We start from the raw sequence: 11,822 nt of genomic DNA, 5'->3' as shown, positions 1-11,822 counted from the left end.
TGTTTGATCCATTATCAGGAAGTTGCTTATTCCATTTAAGGGCTGTGATAATGCTGAGTCTATCCCAGCAAGACAGGGGGCAAGACCGACATGCAAACTGGACAGCACAACAGCGGATGTACGGATGTGTAGTTTGATTGTTTTTCTGAGATTTCACATTTACGAATGTGCAGGAGCTGTGCAGTTCCCTGTTTGATTAAGCTTAATCCCATCTCAGCTGGCAAGACTGTCAAGTCAGAAAACAAAATGCTTGACTCTCGAAAGCTCGGTAGGTTGCACACAATCTGACATTTTGAAAATAATTTCAAAGAGAAGTGTATTTCTTGAGGTAAGGAATGAAGAAACAAGGAACTTAACCTTAAGGTATAGCTAAAAAAACATCGAGACACCTGAAATAATGATGCGAGCACTGCAGGTCGGATAGCTGCCAGATATACTTCTTTTAAAAAATCCAATCACATTTTAAAACAGATGCCTAACTACAATGATTTGTAATAATGAAAACATGATTTTTAGGCCAACTCTTTGATTATGATGTACTATAAAATTCTTTTTTTCAGATGACATGCCAGGTTGATTATTCAAGAGCCATATGCTTTATTTTGTAAGATGAAACAAAACCATAGCATCTTTGCCTATCACAAATTCAAAAATAGCTGGCAGAAAATGCCTTGAATACTCAGGTATGACTGTTTAACATTCTCCTCCCAGCTCTGAATGTATCCAAGTGTTTGATTCATATTGAATGAGAACATAGGACAATGAGAGTGCAGAACATGTTTAATAAGTCCTGATAAACAGCCATTCAGTACAGTATGAAGTTGTTAAGCAAGTGGTAGCCATTCAATTGCATTTGTCGGCCGGTTTTATAATGATGAGCTTCAATGCAGTGTGATTACAGTGTATTAATGTATCAGATATGAAGTGCTTTAGTGTTGTCCATAATGATTTAAAAATGTACGAGTCTTTCACTAGCACATATTTTGCCAATATGTCATAAGCACATTGTTTCAAACAAGGACAACTTTTACAAAAAGTGTTCTTTGATTGTGACTGTATCTGGCAGGAGGTGATTCGACCACAAAAGTAAAAAAATATATTTTAGTGAGGCTATCCCACAGATAGAGACTTTTCAACTGCCATAGATTAGAGATAACTTGTGATGTGTTCAGGAGCTTATCAACTCAGCCAGCCTAGATCAAACTGTAGATAGGAAAATCTCCAAAGTAAATAGACTAAAAAAGGATCAATACAATGTTTAACAAGTAACTAACACAAGCGCTTCCTCATGTTATGTCATTTTGAACTAACGGTGACTACATTTTGGACCTACAGTAGTTGCCACAGTGCCACACAACACACTGTAATTCTTATCAATTCTTTCTCTTTATTAATTTCTGGAACCATGGTTTTTCCCCTCTCATGTTTTTCATTGTGCTTAACATTTTTTGGCAAAGTGTTGTTCTTGAATTACGGTCTTGTGGAATCTTTCGGAAATTCTGCGATGATGGTAGAAAATCACAAGATCCTGTGCTTGACAAACGTGATCATGATGTTTCTGAGGTCTCGGGCCAATTCAGTAATAAGGTTCATTATCATTAACAGACATCCATTTATCATTGGCTCATTTTAAAAAATCACACAGCATAAACCTCACTGTAATTTAAATAAAAAAACAACAGGGGTTTTGTTGTATATGCATGACCTTGTTATAGAATTTTAGATTTAAGTGAAGCAGTGAAAGGAAATTACACAGCTACCAGTCCATTTCATGATTCTCAAGAGAGCTTCTTACAGCACAGAGGGATTCTTGTGAGGAAGAGACTATTAACAGGCTGCCAAGTCATGTGACAAAGAGGTACTGCAGTAGGAAGCTTGGTGTGTATGTCACCCATTTGCATTGCAGTGTTTACCCCCAGAATAAAAAAGATACAATAGAAGATCTTAAATTTGTGACTTTGTGAGCATTTCTTCATTTTTATTTTATATGGTTCAAGACATTATTTTCTGCCTCTCTGGCCTGAATTCTGCAAACTGAAACACTAAGACTACTGTATATATTGAGGTTGCAGAATTAATTGGTGACTTTTTCTGCATCTGTCTAAGCATTTCATTGTTGATTTCTGGGCGAAATATTGCTAAAAGTATCCACCCTCTTTATACGACATCATTCATGAGACAGGGATTCTGAAGTGCTGGTTTACTTTTGTTATTACGTCACACACAGAACATTGCAAAATGACATTTGCTGGCCTACCTGTTGTGAAACTTAACTGGCTTTGATTTGTTAAGACTGTTCCAGCAGTAATTTGTTTCAACATGCGTAACTCCTTACTCCTGTGTACAAATCATTACCTTGGATCCCTGTTGAGTTTACAATTGATTTTAGGACACTTTGCACTTTTCCAACTGTGTGTCTTTGAAATACACTGGTTCAGCGTTGTTTGCTGAGATTTGAGTATTTGAGATTTGGTATAGACCTTCATTTAACATCATCTGGCGAAACGCTTTTTACCTGCTTTGTGAAGCAGTTGATTTTAGGGAATTGTACATTAGAACAACTTTGAAATGTAATACTTTTTCATAAAAAGTATTTATAATCAGTTAAACTGGTGCACTGAATTGGAGTGCAATACATTTATTGTAAAGTAAACACTGTAGTTTTAGTATTGTAAGATATTGATGGTATCGTATTGGATATACACACCCACAGCATAAAATTTAATTGAAATTTGTCAACATAAAAGGAAACATGCCAAAACCTGTTTACTGTTAAGTTAAAGTAATAGTTTACTTTAATGTAAATAAATGTTTCAGGACTTTTCAGATTTTTCATGATGATAAATTAACACATTGGGGTTAAGATATTTTTCTTTGAAGATATCAGTAAGAAATAGCACCAGGAAACCTGAAGTGCAAATAATTTCAGAGGAGAAAAGATGAAAAATCAAGAGAATTTCCTTCAAACGGAAACAGAAATCATGAAGCTGGAGAGAAACATATTACATTAAATGGATTTTCATGAAGTGGGGAAGTTGAAAAAATGAAACAACCTTTTCAGTAAAGTAACAGATAATTAATAAAGTAAGAGATCTCAGTTAAAAAGTTAAAGCTCCGTGTACATCAGAACTTAAGTGACCTCCTGTATGACTGTATCAATCTGTTTTTTCCTAAAAGAACATTATATGTGGGTAGCAACAGATAATTTTGTACACTTTGGCAAGACCTAGAATAAGAGAAAACAAGAATAATAAGAAACTACATTTCAAGTTGTTTGCAATGTTCTTATAAGAATAACAGAATAAGGATATCACCGTGGTATACACAGATTGTAGAGTTTAGCTTCTTATATTCCATTCCATGGATGCAGTATGCAAAAGCACTGCAAATTACACTCTGTTTTGCATATTTATTTTTCCACACAGCATGAGTGTGCATGTATTTGTTTACACAACACAGTTTTCTCAAAATAAATGTCCTTAATGTAATAACATTTATGAAATTCCATTTCGCACAGTAACAGATACAGCATGCAATAGATACAGGATTGGTGGGCAATTTAATCCGCTCAGCTTGTCCCCTAGGAAATTTGAAGAAAGACAAGAAACAACACACAAGCATAATGTATGTCCTCAGTTGATTTATGTGTTTCCAAAAATAACCGGAGTAAGACTTTGGGTGGTTGAAGCCATGAAGCATAGCTTTACAATACAGTAAAAACAGAAATATTACATAACACAATAACACAAAACCTGCTGTGTGTTAATGCCTGCGTAAAGTCAGCTGCTGGCTTTGTTTTCGTATAGCAAATAACCCCAGGGATTTCTTGATACTGAACACAAAGCACAAATTCTTTACATCAAAACAAACATGAATCAAAATGTTGAAAATAGAAAGTCAACCCCTAAGTTCTGAAATGTTCAGATTTGGTGGAATACAAGTCACAGGTAACAAAGACATAACTGTTATGTCCAAGATCCCTTGCTCTTTTGTCACAGAAGTACGATAGCTGTAGCAGTGCCATGCACTTTCTCAACATGATGTACAACCCAACAGAGCAGAACGACAGCTTTTCATGCCAAGCTAATCAGGTCTGAAACCAAAGACTTCCTGCAATCAGATGGAATTTCATTGGCATGCCCTATGTTAGCGGAAGGCAATGTAAAATGTACGGAGGTCCAGATCTATGACTGTCAAGCACCCTAGAAGTCCCCAGCAGACCTCTAGTAACAAATTTTAAAGAGAAATGGAAAATCTCAAGCCTCATTGACAGAATTGTTTTGAAAATGTTTTTTGTAGGACAGCACAGTAGCACAGCGATTTGCATTGCAGTCTCACAGCTCCGGGTTTACATCTCTAGATCTGCGGTGTTATTTACAGTGTGTGGAGTTTGTATATGCACCCCATGTTTGTGTGGGTTTTCTGCAGGTGCTCCAGTTTCCTCACAGAGTCCAAAGACATAATGTACAAGTAGGTTAATTGGCTTCTGGACAAATTGGCCCTAGTGTTAGAAAATGAATGGATGGATGTCTTTTGAATTAATTAATGATATTGGGGAGTTGATTTATACCTCCTAAGACAGCAAATGCCCATCAGTCTCCATACGATCCACCCCTATACAGTACTATTCTTTCTTTTGAAGACCCTTAGATTTTGAGGTATGGATATTCTTGGTAGATCATTTTACACTGTGAAAATGTTTGAAAAACAACCTTTCCTAAGCCATTTTTCTTCATACGCAATCAAGGATGTTTTTTTCATCTCTCCCAGGTAGACTTGCCAGGTTCCCAAAATGAAAATTTAAGAGAGTTTTTCCTTTTCTATAAATAATTCAAACTGTTAGAGCTTGAAAAAAAATAATTCAAATGTAATTTACTGGTTATACTTATATAGGGATTATAACAATGCACTACAAAACAACAAAATCTGCTGTAAGAGATTACTTGCATATATCATTAGTGACATTTCAATTTAGGTTCCCAAAGTTTCTGTTGGCATTTTTACAGAAACTTGACAACAGGAGGGGCAGAAACAGTAATTGTTTCAGTCTCTATGTGAGATGAAGAAAGAAAAGTGAATCGAACTAAAGCAGTAGATTTCAAACTCACATCGAAGCTGGGAGGACATGTAGAAATTTAGTTCTTTCCGATAAAAACACAGAATGAAAACTAAAAACTGGGACAATCCCAGTTTGTACTGGGATGTCTGATCAAGTTAGTCCCAAGACACCACTTTAAACCTATTGATACAGGCTTTTCTCACCTCCTGAGTCACGGTATACTACACTGACACTGTGAAGCACAGATACTGTATAGCATGCAGCCATTTCCCTTGGGTCCAATGAAAAACATGTGTTACCCTGATATAGGTTTCTAAGGCCTATAATTTTGGTAATATTCTTGAGTATTTTCCAGAAAAGGCAAATGATTTATTTCAGGCACAGAAATCCTTTCAGAACAGATACAGCATTGGATGTGCTACTTAAAATTCAGAACAGGTTCTACTGGAATGTCCCCACACTTTTTTTGACCTCTAGCACCACTGCTGCAAAGACACTGAATGCCTTTCGCTACTCATTTTATACCTTAAAGACACATCGTCCATTTATGATACTTTAATCTTAGTTAAAACAGGCTGCTGGCTGTCAGCAACAGTAAATGCAGAAACAGCTTGTTATACCTTTCACTTCTTCTTTTCTCTTCTGATATTAGAAGAGGACCGCACTGTTTAATTAAACCGTTCGAAATTACCAAGCAACTGAGCAAAGGAAAGAAAGGGACAGTAGGAAGGATATGGCTATGAGCCCACCGCTCAAGGAAGGAGTGTAATTACTAAGACTATACATTGGTGCTTACCTGAAATGCCTGCACAACATCTGTCTGGTGAGCTGTGACGTGGGAAGCGCTTAATCATCCTGTTGTCATTTACCAGCAGGACTTTCTCAAAAGGGTGTTTCAATACACCTCGTAGCGCCTTTGAAAAAAGAACACTCTTTAAACACAAAAGAGAGAAAACGAATGTATCTTGTTTGTTATAGAGAATAAAAACATATGGAAAACGTTAGGTTCTAGAACATACACAATAAATATTTTTGTTTTAAAGCAGCTTGGTTGTTATTATGGTTTATTTGTTTTTTACATCTGTAAAGTTCAGTGAAAACATCAAGGTTTTACAAAGGAAGGAATTCTCCCTTTCCCTTTTATTACACGGTCCCTGCGCCAACTATACATTACAGCTGTCTGCATGTCAACATGTTCTTTACCATAGGAAGTGTTGACATCACCCACCAATGCAGTCAGAAGGGTTCCATACAGGATGCACTGAACAAAAAGATTTTCAGTATACTAAACCAAATGCATGACAATCAACGTACATGTATACATTACATGTGGTGTACAGTAAATGCGAGCAGTATCTTCAAACACAGTTTTACACAATTGAATTTTACACAAGCTTGCACTGAGGCACACACTAAGGCTGCTTGTGGAAATAAGGCGAGGCATTTTTTGTCTGTCCATTTTCAAACCGCTACCTCGAAATCTGGCTCATGAGGGAGCCAGAGCCTATACCAGCAAGCAATGGGTGCAGGGCAGGGTACTTCCTGGATGGGACGCCAGTCCATCACGCAGTTATTTATTTTAAGATGGCATTATATATACTGTATACATTTGCATGTGTACCTGCAAAACTGGGGTTTATGTATATAAACTACAGATTCATGTTATGTGTTGTAATATTGATCTCCAATTAAGTTTTAATGGTCTATGTCAATTATAAAAACATGTTCACATTGAATCCTAAATGTTCCATTTCAAAAATGTTTTATTTTGAAAAGATCGAGGAAGGACAAAAAAACAAGATTTCTACTGGAATCCAGAGAACGGACAAGATGGATCAGATGATTTAAATGATTTATATCAGAGCCTCTTGAAGGTTTGTGTCTTTGTCAAACCCAATTGATATGGATGAATTATGAACCAATTTGCATACACATTTCTTTTAATTGAAACATTTTCATCTTTGCATCAGTAATCCTTTTTTTAACCTTGGATGCTCTGAATTTGATTGGTGCACTGGCCTTGGACATGCTACTTAGTACTGTAGGTCTCAGTCATTTATGAGTGAAGTCATTCATAAAGGAATCTGAGAGATAGAACCTGAGACACTGTACTCTTTTTGTTGGCACATTAATCCTTCAAAAGTCAGTATAACTCTCACAGCAATAGTTGCTGGTGCAGGGAAACAGCCTGTTTACCTTCCTGTTAAGAAAATGTAACCCATTCAGATCCTTAGTTGTCTTCTATTTAAAAGGAAAGTAGGGGTGTACAGAATTGAGCTGGTCAAATAGCTTGGGTTAATTTATCTGTTTCCACAGTAAATTATCTGACGGGAAATATGACACGTCTCTTTCCACGTGACATTGTTTAAGCTACTTAATTTAAGCTAAGTTTAAGCTAAGAATATTTTTATATGTATATTTGTAAAGCAAGATATTTCCCATACGTAGGCTATATATACTGTACAGTCTAAATTCCAGGTTCAATAACAGTATTTACTTTACAGTGGTCAAAATATTTATTAATACAAAAGTTTTACAGCTTCTGATTTTGTAACAACTTTTGTCTGATTTATAAATCATTCATATTATACATACATTAATTATAAATATTTTAACACTCTAAAAAAGCTCCTCAGCCCCTTAGTCCAATGACAGTCACATCTTTGTTATGGAAAACTAAAACAATAGCAATTAAATAGAAAAGGCAGGCTAAACGTTACGTTTAGTGACAAGGTTCTATGGCAGAACAAAAAAAAAGAGCTGAAATGTGTTGCTGAGGAGCTTCCATGGTAGAAAAAAAGATCTTTTCGATATATGCTAGAGTTAAACAGTGTGGGCCAGCAAATAAACTACAAAACAGTTCTGAGACACTTCAATACATATTATAGTTTATAGTTTATTATAGTTTATTTATAGTCATATTGTGCAATATGACTTTTTTGTGTACTGTTCTGTTCTGGTTTGTTCTTTGTTTGTTCTGGACTGTGAGTAACTCTTCTTAGTGCACTTCTCACTGTACTGATTGTATTGTATGTATTGTATTATTATTATTGTATCATTCATTACACTGTGGCTGTGTTGTCTGTGTTAAGCTGCTGTTGCACTGCAATTTCCCTCATGGGATCAATAATGTATCTATCTATCTAATAGCAAAGAGTGGAGACAAATAATGACGGGTTCAATTGAAATTTGTGCATGACAGGGCTGTAATTTTCCAGGCCAGGCCTCTCGTTAGGAGGTCAGATGCCTTGGTTCCAAAGCAATCTGAAGAGTTTCATACGCAAATGAATTGTCATTTGTTTCTTAACAACAACTGTTTGTTGAAATCTGATCATGCGAAAAAAGAGAAAGAAATTGCTGTTCTGTGTGGAAATGTCATACTGTTTGTAGCAAAATGTGGTTTTAATAAAAGAACCATAAGAACAGCAATTTCCTGAAGAGTTAGCAGAGGCAGGTGACTTTCCTTTCTAAGTGCAATTGGGAATGCAGTTGTACATTCAACAAGATTTCTCCACACTAAAGAGTGTGTCACACACATACGTGTCCAAACACATACCTGTACATTGAGATATCAAACAACAGGCGTGATTTAACTCATTTAGACTATTATTGAAATAAAAGGTAACCTCTTTCTATGGAAACATAGTTAAATGTAATGATTGTCTCGCCTTTTTGTTCTTTCAATTTCTGATGAAATAAAATGACCACATACATTCCACTATTATTCATGGCTAAAAACCTTCAAGTTAGGCCTAAATTTCAATGGAGAAATTTCATATAGCTTTGCTCTTATTAATGATCAAGATGAGATTTACTTTACCACTCTTTCTAATGGAGATCCATGGACTCTAAAGGAGCAGAGACAAGTCAAAAAAAATACTGCTCAGATTTAAGGCATCAATGTGGGAGCAATATTTTTTGAGTTTGTAGTAGATGATAGAATATGAATATTTTGCCTGTCTGAGATGATGAAACATTCTTTACAGAGTAGTAGGTTATGATCTGTGAAAACAGAAACACTAAAGCCAAACAAATACATTCTGGCCCTTTCACTCTTCAAACCAAAGAGTTTTCATCTTGTAATTTTTTTAAATAAATAATGTAGACAGAGTCATGATGCAGAAGCAGGACAAGTAGTCTAAAATGGATGGATGATTTCAGAGAGGACCACAAAGCAATTCCTTTCCACTGTTCTGAACTCCTGATTTATACCTGAATATAACAGAGACCTATGTACTGCACTTGATACATGTTTGTTTACAGTTGTTGCTTGGCTTTTAACATGGCTCTGCTCATAGAAAGAAAAGTGAGCATCTGTAACCTTGGCTATCGCACCTCTGCTGTCACACAGGGTGCTCATTAGAAGTAGCTAACAATGCTCTTACGAAGCTCATACGTCTGTAGCTGCAGTTTTGATCCAGTAATCCTATTATCATGCACATAGTAACCCTCACCTGTTCTGAGATGTTTAGATCTCCCTTGGCTCTCATAATCTCTGGGGTTGCATCACACCCTACTGTCAGTGATCTGAAATGATCCGAAAAGTGATGGTTATGCAGTATTTTTGTTTTAAGCTCCGCTCACTGAACTGTCCGTTCCTTTCAGCAGGAAAAGCGAAGTGAAACAATTCTGGCTGCTCACTTTTCACTCAGTGGGGAAGCTTACTCAGAAAGAAAACAGGCAACATTAAGAACAAAAAAATAAGAAGCTCGACAGAAAGATCGCAGCAAATCGTGCAGTGTTCATCTGAGTCTGATGGAGTTAAAATTAACACTGAACCCCTATTTTGGACAGTGACAGAGGTGAATTAACATCAGCCACTTTGATGTAGGTTGATGTTCGACATGTTTTGACAATACACACATATTTATTGTATAACTATTTATATATGTGATTTAATCCTTTTCTCTTTCTGCTCGTGACAGTGTTTCTCATACTTTAGCCATAGCGTATCATCGTTTCAGAGTGAAGGGAACAGGTAAAAAAGTTTTCTTTTAAGAAAAAGGTATTTTGCCTAATTTCTTATGTTTAAAGGACCCTCTATATAAACAACTTAAAAAATACTTTCATGTGGTAAAAATCAATAAATACTTTAATCTGTGTAGATCAACATGACTTGATCCAGTGTCCATACAACAATAGTAGCAGTACTGTTTTATATCATTTTAAGAAGGATTCCCTAATTATGACTTAATTTTCACTTTATGTCAAGGCATTCTTTTGTTTGTGTGCTTGTTTCTTTCCCATTTTGAATACTACAAACACAAAAAAACACAATCACAACTTCAGCTGTCAGTGCTGCTTGTGTTCAACAGAACATATGCCCATCCCATCCATTATCTGGAAACTGTCTATCCCTGATAAGTGTTACAGCAATCTGTAAATTTGTCATGAGAGCCTAAGAAAGATTACAGACAAAAGGAGGCCTTTTAGCTTCTCCCGGCGGTTTGGTAAATTTTAAATGTGCAAGCATTTTATCCTAGAACAAGAGACAATGCATCAAAAGACAATTTCTTTCCTTGAACCAGCCCACAAAATGAGAAATTTGCTTGCCTCTCAGCAACAGAAAGCAGTGTGGTTCCACATGTTTGAGATATGCTGCCCAAAAGAGGTTTACTTAAGCATACAAGGATGAAACATCTATTTAATAAGGTTGAAAAAGTATGTACTGTATATAGTCCTTCTATGAATGTTAAAAAAGACAGCTACCATAATAGGCTTGGTGTCAAGGTACCGTTGATGACATGCAATTATCATTCCCAAGCCTTTACATTATGCAAGACCAAACAACTTAGTGCGTCACTCATACATTGCCAAATATTGGAAAAGGTTGATATTTAGTTACCTTAACAAACAGATCAGAAAGGTGGTCAGACCAAAGTGGTTACACATTAGTTCACAAACGTGGTATCTTATCAACCTGAACCGCAATGGTAAGACAGCAGTTCAGATGGCTACTGAGACTCATCAGTGTGGATGGACCAAGAGGGTAGAAAAAAACATGACCTCCTCAATGTTTTGAAATCAATGCACTCCAACATGGAGATTCAGGTTCGGCTGCCTTTTGCACCAGGGTGCCGTTCAGCAAGAATTCAAGCACGTTACAGCTCACACGTCCACGCCAGTGCTGATAAATAAAATACTCCTTGTAAATCTGAATGAAGAGTCTGATTGTACTTGGATCCAGCTCTCTGGATTAGAGGTTAGGGCTTTAAACTTGTAGGCTTACAGTACCTCCAAGGTGGGACAATGCTGCTATAACCTTTTGCAAAGATTGCTTTAGTAGTGTGCCCAGCTCTGTAACAGGCTATAGGTATAAAAAAAAGTGTCAGCCAGATAAATGCTAATAAAGAGTAAAGACAATTTTACTCACTAAATTGAAAATGCGAACAGTCTGAAGGTATTTCGTGTGTGTAGTTTTATTTTTCTGTTGGTTAGGCCATGCTTCAAATCACATTTTCTTAATTCAGGCACTTTATAATTTCTCAGGTAATGTTTCAAAATAACGCGGTTTATGAGGAATGTTTTAAAAAAAAACAAGTCAACAATTGCGGAAATGTATTCAATAGAACAATTGACGCACAAAAATGTTTTTCCTGCGATAAATGAGAACATTTTTTTTTGTTTGAAACAGTTCGGTTTTTAGGTTTTGGATATGTGCTCATCTCTTGGGGGGCGGAACATCGCGCTTAGCAGTACTCAAGACCTTTTTACGTTATTTGACAATTTATCCGAGAAATTGTTACAGTAATAATTGCACTGA

Source organism: Atractosteus spatula, chromosome 11, assembly GCF_055471065.1.
Source record: "Atractosteus spatula isolate fAtrSpa1 chromosome 11, fAtrSpa1.hap1, whole genome shotgun sequence".
Taxonomy (NCBI): Eukaryota; Metazoa; Chordata; class Actinopteri; order Semionotiformes; family Lepisosteidae; genus Atractosteus; species Atractosteus spatula.
This window is presented reverse-complemented; position numbering follows the sequence as displayed.